The sequence below is a fragment of the Aythya ferina genome (genome assembly GCF_964211825.1).
Source record: "Aythya ferina genome assembly, chromosome: 1".
Classification (NCBI taxonomy): Eukaryota; Metazoa; Chordata; class Aves; order Anseriformes; family Anatidae; genus Aythya; species Aythya ferina.
Genome location: NC_140296.1, coordinates 8,936,538 through 8,946,854, shown reverse-complemented (window position 1 = coordinate 8,946,854; position 10,317 = coordinate 8,936,538).

Sequence of the window (10,317 nt, the reverse complement as noted above, 5' to 3'; positions counted from 1 at the left end):
TTACTGCAAGTTCCTCAAATTTATTCATAGCTAAAAGCCTCATGTTTAAAGATGAGATAGACTCAAGACAGCTAACTGTGGCTTTATAGATTTAAAAACAGGAACAGCAGTTTCTGACACTCAATTCATTCTATTAAAACCAACACTAACTCAGTTAAGATTTCCTCTGAAGAGAAACTTTGGTCTCTTTAAAGAAAGATCAGAGTACTGCATAAAAGAAATGAACAGCTCAGTGCTGTTATTTCTTTAGTTTAGCATCACTGAGAAACCAGGTAATTTTAAAAATGCTGGAGTATGTTACTTTCCTTAGGTACCCACTGTTGGAAACAGTGGCAACAGAAAGAAAGAGGATCTTTCAAAAGGCAATTCAAAACACGAGCATAAATTAGGCTCCTTAAAGTACTCTTAATATGTTTCATATACATGCCTACTTATTCTTAAAGGACTAAAGATACACCCATGGCCACACAGCTCAGTCTGGGCCGCGGCAATCACAGCATCTTATAATCCTTTACTGTGCTCCACCTTAGAGTCACTCCATTTCCCCACCTTCATTGCAATAACCCAGCTGCTTCCAGGTTAGGAACCTTCTACGAATGTCCAAAGTTACTTTTGACCTGGCCAGTATGTGCCCATCTGCTCTGCCAGGAACCATTTGGCTTCTGATCACCCACATCTTCATCTCTGGTGTCCTCTCTCCCAGTGCACTAATATCAGTAGCAGCATGCCCTGTATTTCACAAGTTCCTAGATGCTAGGAGTGATTGGCAGAGCTGATAAAAAAAAAAAAAATCTTCTTTATCTCCTTCAAACTTAGGCAACCAAAGCGCATTTGCAAAACCAGCAATCTGGATTGAAGTCTGATTGCATCTATGCCTCAAATGAGCTGATAAATGGCCTCAGATAAAAAGCTTTTTCATTTCATATCTAAAACAAGGTGAAGGAGAAAGAGTTTGAGACAGATTCCACTTCTTCATGGCTCTGATGTCAAAGGACTGAAAACCAATTAAAGACTGAAATTGTTGATAAACAAGAAGGCAATTAAAGAGTTCTCTAGGAGAATACATTTTTTTTTTTTTTTTTTTTTTTCCTACAAACCTTCAGGTTTGATGGAAAAATGGAACATCTAGGGATGGCAGCACTTCAGGAAAAGTGCTACAAACTGACAAGCTCTTGACACTTAAAATGCATCAGCTGTAGAATGCACAAAGCAGCTTGTAGTAACAAGGGAAGGAATAAAAGAAAAATAAAAGATAAAAAGAATACAGTGTCTGTTTTCAAAACGAAGGGGAGAAAAGCAATAATGTATATTTGGCATGTGTACATGGCTATTTGGTACTCACGGTGTGTAACTGATGTCTGTCTTTGAGGCCACACCACACACTTCTGTATGCATATTCACCCTGTGCAGCCTTGCTTTAAAACTAGTCAGGACTTCAGATGAGTTGCACGTAGCAGTGATAGAAAGGATATCTACTAAGCACTTGCCATGGTGATCGTCCTCTGGTTCTTCATTCTTTATCAGGCAGCAGTGTGCCCAATATAGGACTGGATTTTATTTTTTTATTTATATTTTGTGGTTTGCAGGCAGCTCTGCTTAGCAACAAAGAGAGAAGTACTGGCATTTGAGTGGGAGCTTACCTTCTTCATTTTTAGTTCAGCAGTTGGTAAAGCACAGGAGAACTTATGGGTACCCTCATCTCCTACCAGGCAGTGATAGCTTGCTGTACATTGGAAATACCTTTCCACCTGACCAGTAAACGTGCTCCAAGGACTATAGCCACCCTAGCTATACTGAACATGTCCTTGTCACCCATTTTTGAGGGAGCTCAGACAGACAGGGCAAGCACCAGTAACATCCTCCTGGATGACCACAGCTCCCAGAAATCACATGCACAGAGGACCCGGGTGCCATGACCAAACTTTGCATCACTCAGTAAGGCAGTGTTCAACTACATGACACAAAAAACAATTGAGGTTTTGCCTTACAGTGTTGGAGCATATATACCTGCTCAGGAGAACACCAAATAGGTGATCTTTTTGTCTGAAATAGGCAGAACTTGGTGCATATCAATGCTTTTAGCATACTGCTGACTTGCGCCTCAGAATAAGAAACTGCCAGAAGCCTGGGAGAAGCGGGTTAGATCATGAATTAATTAGGCCTGTAACAGAGTGCAGCTGAGCACTGCAACAAATCCACTGCTGTGACTGTAGAGACAAGGTACTGCTGTTCCCCTCCTCCAGCTTCTGCCTTCCACCAGACCCAGCAGATGTCTGGCCACAGGTTAGTGCCTCATCCAGAGAGGTGATGTTATGGATAAAATACTCCTTTCTGTGAGGATGGGTTATTTGTTTGTTTATTTATTTATTTATTTATGCCTGATCACCTAGCTTACCTGCAGCTGCTCAGTCTCTGGCTCTGCTGCCTGGAATGTCCCACAAGTACCAGCTGGGCCTGGAGGGAGGGGAAGGAAAAGACAGAGCAGGGCTGTTCTTTGCTTTGACAGCCTGCAATTACACCAGCTAAAGCTTAACATCACACTGCAAACAAACCCTGGGAACATGAAATGTGTTATCATTTTAATTGTTTACTGATTTGAAAGCTGACTGGAGAACTTAAATATTGTTGATTTCCTTGGAGGTTTATTATTGCTTTATTTCAACGTGAGATGATAGAGCCATATTGCCATCAGGACTCCTACTTTCCATGGCCATCCAATTTCCCACCTGACTCATGCATTATAACTTCTACAGGTACAATGCAGGACACGTAAGACCCTCTAAATTAATTTAACTTCTTTTCTTTTTCCAATTCTTAATAGTTGTAGTGGGTTTACATGGCAAGGTTTTGGTAGCAGGGGGCCATAGGGGTGGTTTCTGTGAGAAAGATCTAGAAGCTGCCCCATGTTTGGGAAGGGCCCCATTGTTTTCCAGAGCTGAGCCAATAAGCGATGTTGTTTTGCACCTCTGTGAGAGCGTATTTAAGACAGGGAAAAAAACGCTGCACCACACAGCAGCCGGGAGAGTGAAGGGAGTGAGAAAACAGCCTTGCAGGTGCCAAGGTCAGTGTAGAAGGAGGGGGAGAGGTGTTCCAGGCGCTGGAGCAGAAGTCCCCTGTGGCCTGTGGTGAGGACCATGGTGAAGCAGGATGTCCCCCTGCAGCCCATGGAGTACCACGGTGGAGCAGGGTTCCACGCTGCAGCCCGTGGAGGAGACCACGGTGGAGCAGGTGGCCCTGCACCGACGGAGGCTGCCGCCTGTGGAAGACCCCTGCCGGAGCAGATTCCGGGCCGGACCTGTAGCCCGTGGAGAGGAGACCACGCAGGAGCAGGTGACCTGGCAGGAGCTGCTGTGCGTGGGGGAGCCAGGTTGGAGCAGTTTTCTCCTGAGGGATGGACCCCGTGGTATGGACCCATATCTGGAGCAATTCTGGAAGAGCTGCTGCCTGTGGGAAGCCCACGCTGGATCAGTTCATCAAGGACTGCATGCCGTGGGTGGGACCCCACAGCACAGGGGACGAGAGTGACTGAGAAGGAGCAGCAGAGAAGAAGTGCTGTAGACTGACCATAACCCCCATTCCCCCATTCCCCTGTGCTGCTTGGGGGGAGGAGGTGGAAGAGGGTGGATGGGGGGGAAGGTGCTTTTGGTTTCTTTCCTTTGTTTCTCACTGCTCTAGCTTGTTAGTAATGAGCAATAAATCTTACTATCTTCTTATGCTGAGTCTGTTTTGCCCGTTACAATAATTATTGCGTGATTTTCTCGTCCTTATCTCAACCCTTGAGCCCTTTTCACATATTTTCTCCCCATTCCTCTTTGAGGAGGGGGAGTGAGAGAGTGGCTGTGGTGGAGCTCGGCTGCCCACTCGAGCGGAACCACGACAATAGTGAAAATAAGTGTTTACCCACAGGGATGTGTAGATAATTAATTATTTCAGGTTTGTAAAATCCTTTGAAGCTTAAGGTGGATCAAGCATTCAGACAGAAAGGCTGTATATATATAAGATGTGATGGTTCTAAAAAATGGAATTGCTCTTCAGTGAAGGCAGATCTTAGAAGTTTGCTGTAATTTTATGAGCTTCTTCATGTTTTTTCTTTGATTTGCAGGGCTGGTGGGCTTTCCAGGAGTTCACTCAGTACCAGCCTACATCTTCCAGTGCTTGCTTGATGTGCTCTGGGGAGATGTTTCTGGACTGTTAGTAACAGCCATGTCTTCTGGGGTTGGCTGCCATATTGAAACATCAAGGAGGTGTTACCTGGAGTGTACCCGTTCACTCCAGGTAACACCTCCTTGATGTTTCAATATGCTGCAATATTCTAAAGATTTAAATACCAGAAAGAAATACAACTATAAACACGGGGTTCTCTATATTAAAATTTACTGAGCTTGCAGAAGTTTTGAAGATAATGAAGTTTTTATATTGCTTGTAATTACAGTAATATTTCCTGTTATTCGTCCCTAATTGGAACATTAGTTGGATAATTTGATAGTGTTTTAGTCAACATGGAATGAGCATTGTTATCTTAATAGTCATTAAAATAACCAAAACGATAGTATCTGGGAAGCTTCCACCCAAATTTCTTAACTTTCTAAACAGTAGAGCAAATTCAACATCTCTTAAATCAAGAGATGTTTTTCCAGGAACAAGAGGTATATATTTATACATGCATATGCATGCACACACACGCAAGCTGTGTAGTCAAGTATTCTGTGTATCATCTTTCAGAAAAAGTTAGCAGAAAAAATAAGTCATCAGAGGACAAAAGCCAGACAAACTTACCAAGAGGTGATATTTATATTTGACTTATGGGATCAAATTCCACTATGATTTTTGTCCTTGAAGCATGCTGCAGGGAAAAAAACAAACAAACAAACAAAAAAAAACATCCTTCAGTGACATCTTTCTACAATAGAACATTTAATAAACATTAAACAACTGAGTCAGATTCCGCTAAGTTCCTCTGTGAGCATTATCATTTATATCACAGAATTGTCTAGGTTGGAAGAGACCTCAAGATCATCGAGTCCAACCTCTGACCTAACACTAACACACTAACAAGTCCCCCACTAAACCATATCATTACGTTCAACATCTAAATGTCTTTCAAAGACCTCCAGGTGACTCCACCACTTCCCTGGGCAGCTCATTCCACTTCCTCACAAACCTCTCAGTAAAGAAGTTCTTCCTAACATCCAACTTAAAACTCCCCTGGCGCAACTTTAGCCCATTCCCCCTCATCCTGTCACCAGGCACATGGGAGAATAGACCAACCCACACCTCGCTACAGCCTCCTTTAATGAGGTTATGTGGTTGTTATTATTTAGGCTTTGGACCACTTTGTACCACTAATTTTTGGTGGTACTTTAAAAGTTATCTTTTTGAGCCAATAAAGAGAATAATAAAACAGAATTGAGAACATATAGTGGCTGTTTCTAAAAAGAAACATTTAAAAAGAGTTCTTCTGCACTGTTTTATTATTATTATTATTAATCACTGCATCAGAATAAGTCATGAAATAAAAAAGGTAAACTTTCTGAAAAAATAGTGGTTTTTTTTTTCTCCCTGTCAGCTAAAAGTTTCAGTAATGAATTTAGACCTCCTAGGCACACAGCTGTCTATCAAGACAGAGTTAGCTTCAAGGTGAGTATAATTTAGGTAACAATGTAATGCATATAATTTAAGGAACTAGCATAACAAAGTGGAAAAGGCAGTTGTTTACTAACTTTGTCAGTGCATATGGGACCTGGTGACTCCCCTCTCCATGTTCCTTATGTACACACTCAAGAACCCATCTTACTAATTCTGTTTATGAAATTACTTTATGTAATTGCTAGCAACTGTTTGAGTTGTTCCACATAGCGAGTGTCTTCACTTAAAACAAAGCAAATCAAAAAATAGGTTTATAGGTGCAACAAATAAATGCGTTAGCTACCTCCTCCTAAAAACCTCCAGAAGCAAGGCTGTGTAGTTTTACTGTGAAGTAAACAGCATCTGAAAGAAAGTTGTGGAAATCTGGGGGTCAGCCTCTTCTCACAGATAATTATTGATAGGATGAGAGGGAAGGACCTCAAGTTGCACCAGGGATTGCTCAGGTTGGAAACTAGGAGAAATTTCTTCTCAGAAAGAGTAGTCAGGCATTGGAACAGGTTGCCCAGGAAGGTGGTGGAGTCACCACTGTGGGGATATTTAAGGAAAGGCTGGACGTGGTGCTTAGGGACATGGTTTATTGGGTGACAGTGGTGATAGGGTGAGGGTTGGACCAGATGATCTTGGAGGTCTTATCCAACCCTAATGATTCTATGATTCTAGTTTTACTGTGAAGTTCAATCATGCATAAAAGAATATATTGTAAAGCTGGTTTAAGTACCCTGCAGTGAAAAAAAAAAAAAAAAAAGAAAAAAGAGAGGGAGAGAAAAAAAGTCAGATTTTATATAGTGAGATAATGACCATGTATGAATTCATGCTCTGAAAAATAAGTCTCAGAGTACAGCTTTTCACTTTTTATCAGCATGTAATTAGGACATTGCTCTTGCCGAGAACCATCTGCAGAACAGCAACAACAGTCTCAGTAAGGAGTTAATATCAAAGACTGCATAGGATCATAAAAATACTTTTATTCTTGCATCTTTCCAAAACAGGCAAAAGAATTAATTAAGAATTCTCATGTTATGTTTAGCTTCTGTATTTTTAACAATTAGTTCCGTTATACTGTGCTAACAGCTTCAGCAGCAGTGGGGGTGATGATATACCAACTAAATTGCAGCAGGGTTGGCAAGGAAATATCATTTTTTAATTAGACAGATACAGCTGAAATAAGTGGATAGGCTTTTGTGCACAGGGATCCTTTTTCATTTCAGTTTTCCCTAACATTAGCTTTCTGTGAAGCACTCCACACACATAATCTTTATGTTCTCTCCTTTAAAGTTGTGGATGGCTCATTACCACTCAGGTCATGGTTAGCTCCCAGCCTGGGGAACTGACCTGACTGAATAACAACCACACCTGGGGTTTTTGCTTCCAAGATTATTTTCAGCCTTCATCATCTTCAACATATGGTCACACAACTCTTTGACTAGAAATAAACGCTTAATTTAGCATTGTTGCCCAAATTCTGACTATAAGCATTCAATATCTGGTGAGCTAATCTTCACATTTGTTGTCACTGAAGGAAAATCTCTTTGCTTTTCTCCATGCAATTGCTGCTGCTGGCTGTGGGGTTCCCCTGGGCTAGTTCTGGTGAGTACTGGATCTTTTGTGGAGCTGATTCAACTCCCTAAACCAGAAGAAAGCCTTTTTATTTTTTTTTTCCCCTACAGGATTTTGATTGTATGTTTATTTTTGAGCCCCCCAACAGTGATTTCAGTTACCCTACAGAACAGATTGATGCATTCTGCAGCTGTCAGCAGGTTACTAGCTGCCCCTCTCTTTGGAGGCAATAAATCACTCCATTGACTTGGTTTCTTCTGTGTGATTTTTCCCTCAGTCTCAGGAGTTTTGTAACACTGTTAGTACACAGAATTAAGAGGCTTTATAACAGATTTGATATAATTTCTCTTTCAAGAGAGCAGGTAACTTCTTACCTGAGTGTCATGACCAAACACAGAAAAAGTCCTTTGTGTCTGACACATGCAGGGATACTAATTCAAGGCTGTATTTCACTGCCAAAACTAGGGCTATCAATGCTTGTGAAAAGGACAGGGTTTTTTGTCTGTTTGTTATTTTTGTTTGTTGTTGGCAGTTTTTCCCACAGAAATAATTAAATCTGCATTACTATTGGAGACAAAGCACAGGGAGTTTTACTTTGCTCAAAAAGGCAAAAATAAACTACATCTAAAGAGCAGAATTACAGAATCACAGAATTTTCTAGGTTGGAAGAGACCTCAAGGTCATCGAGTCCAACCTCCAACCTAACGCTAACAGCCCTCCACTAAACCATATCCCTAAGCTCTACATCTAAGCGTCTTTTGAAGACTTCCAGGGATGGTGACTCCACCACTTCCCTGGGCAGCCTGTTCCAGTGCCTCACAACCCTTTCAGTGAAGAAGTTCTTCCTAACATCTAACCTAAAACTCCCCTGGCTCAACTTAAACCCATTCCCCCTCGTCCTGTCACCAGGCACGTGGGAGAACAGGCCAACCCCCACCTCGCTACAGCCTCCTTTGAGGTACCTAAAAAGAGCGATAAGGTCGCCCCTGAGCCTCCTCTTCTCCAGGCTGAACAAGCCCAGCTCCCTCAGCCGCTCCTCGTAGGACTTGTTCTCCAGGCCCCTCACCAGCTTCGTCGCCCTTCTCTGCACCCGCTCAAGCACCTCCATGTCCTTCTTGTAGCGAGGGGCCCAAAACTGAACACAGTACTCGAGGTGCGGCCTCACCAGAGCTGAGTACAGGGGGACGATCACCTCCCTAGCCCTGCTGGTCACGCTGTTCCTGATACAAGCCAGGATGCCGTTGGCCTTCTTGGCCACCTGAGCACACTGCTGGCTCATATTCAGCCAACTATCCACCATCACTTTTAGGGTGAACTAGGGTGAACTGCACAGGCCAGGCTGAATTTAAATCACCTCTGCTCAGTTTCAGTGATGATTTTACATTATGTAAAATAAGCTTTATGTGCAATAATCTATTGTGACTCCAAAGCAATTAAAGTGAAATCAGTATGTTTTTATACAATGGCAACCTGCAGAGGCTACAAAATTAAACTGAAAATTGAAGTTCAAAGCACAGTACATATGCAATGGGGCAGGATCATCCAACCAGCATTGTGACGTGAAGATACCATAATCATTTTTTGCTCCTGCATAGATAATGTGAAGTACTGTAACAGATGTTTCCTAAGGTTACTGGGAAGTTTTCTTTTGGAAATTACAGAGCTTAATATATATATATAAATCTCTTTGGTGAAGAAAAGAGACTGTGTAGCCACCTCTCCTTAGTCAGGCTTCATCAGGAATGGCAAGGCACATGCACTGATATGGTAAGTCCAGCAGAATGTGTCTGCCTTTGAAAAAACAAATAGATTTAAAAAAAAAAAAAAAAAAAAAGCATAGACCTCTCTCTATATAATGTTATTATTTCTCTATATAATGTTATTATATACCCATAATAACATTATTGACCAATGAAGTCTCAATGAAGTGAAACTGCATTTGTTTTCTTGTCTGTAACACAGGAAATTCTGCTTTTCCTACCAAATCAATGTTTAAAGATCCTCAAAAGACTGTCCCCCCAGAAATGATATGTATTTTTGTCTCTTTATCACCCTGAGTATGAACATATATTAGTTGGTTGTCCTAAGAGTCAGCAATAAAATGTTAAATGATTCCTCCCATGAAAGGTTGAAAAGATGGCATAAAAGCAAAGGGATGGACATAAAATAATGTATTGCTTGAAACTGTTAAATTTTATTGACTTATTTCTAATCTCCTGATTTAAACTATTATGAAAATAAATAAATAAAATCAGGACATTTCTAGTTTAAATCTAGTTTAGCTCAGAAGTAAGTTTTGTCCCTGCCCATAGCAGAGGGGTTGGAACTGTATGATTTTAAGGTCCCTTTCAACCCAAAACATTCTATGATTCTGATTTAAAACTAAACTGTTGAGTTCAGTAATAAGAGTATCTATCATGGAGATTTATACCAGTTTAGCAAAATTATTTTAAATTTATATCTGTAGTTAAGCTAGTGCTTTGTTTTCATAGCAAACACAGTACTATAGGCATTTATTATTCCCCTGAGAGAGGCTATTTTTTACATAACTTTGTTTTTAATTAGGGTGTATTTACTCCTCAGAGAGTCCTTTAGCTTTCTTGGTTGTATGTATAACTTTGGGGATGTGAAAGTATGTACATTTTGAATCTGGAGAGGCAGTGAAACAAGCACCACTTTGAGTGCATACTCAAATATGCACTGGGCTGCACTCAGAGGCTCAGTTTTGTGGAAACATCTCTGCCCTTTGAAAACACCCATGCTGTGCAAACAGTCTGGTCACTGAACCTGCAAGAATTTGCATGTTACAAAGTCTTACACAGTCTGGGGGATTTTTCTGCATTTTTGCAGGCTATGGGCTGGGGTTGACTGCCGCAGGTCTCTGGGGTCCCACATCCCATGGTGCTGTGTGGTTTTCTAGCCACAGTGTGCAGCTGGTGGGGAAACCCTGAGTCACCTTGTGCAGCTAAAACCTGTGGTAGATCAGTGGCCTTGTCCTCCACAGCTCCAAGACTCCTGCCTAAAATAACACCGGGGACTAAGCCTACTGGCCTGCCCCTCTCTGCTAGGACTTCTCTGAGTGTGGAGGTCTTGGCTTGGATTTTGGGGCACAGG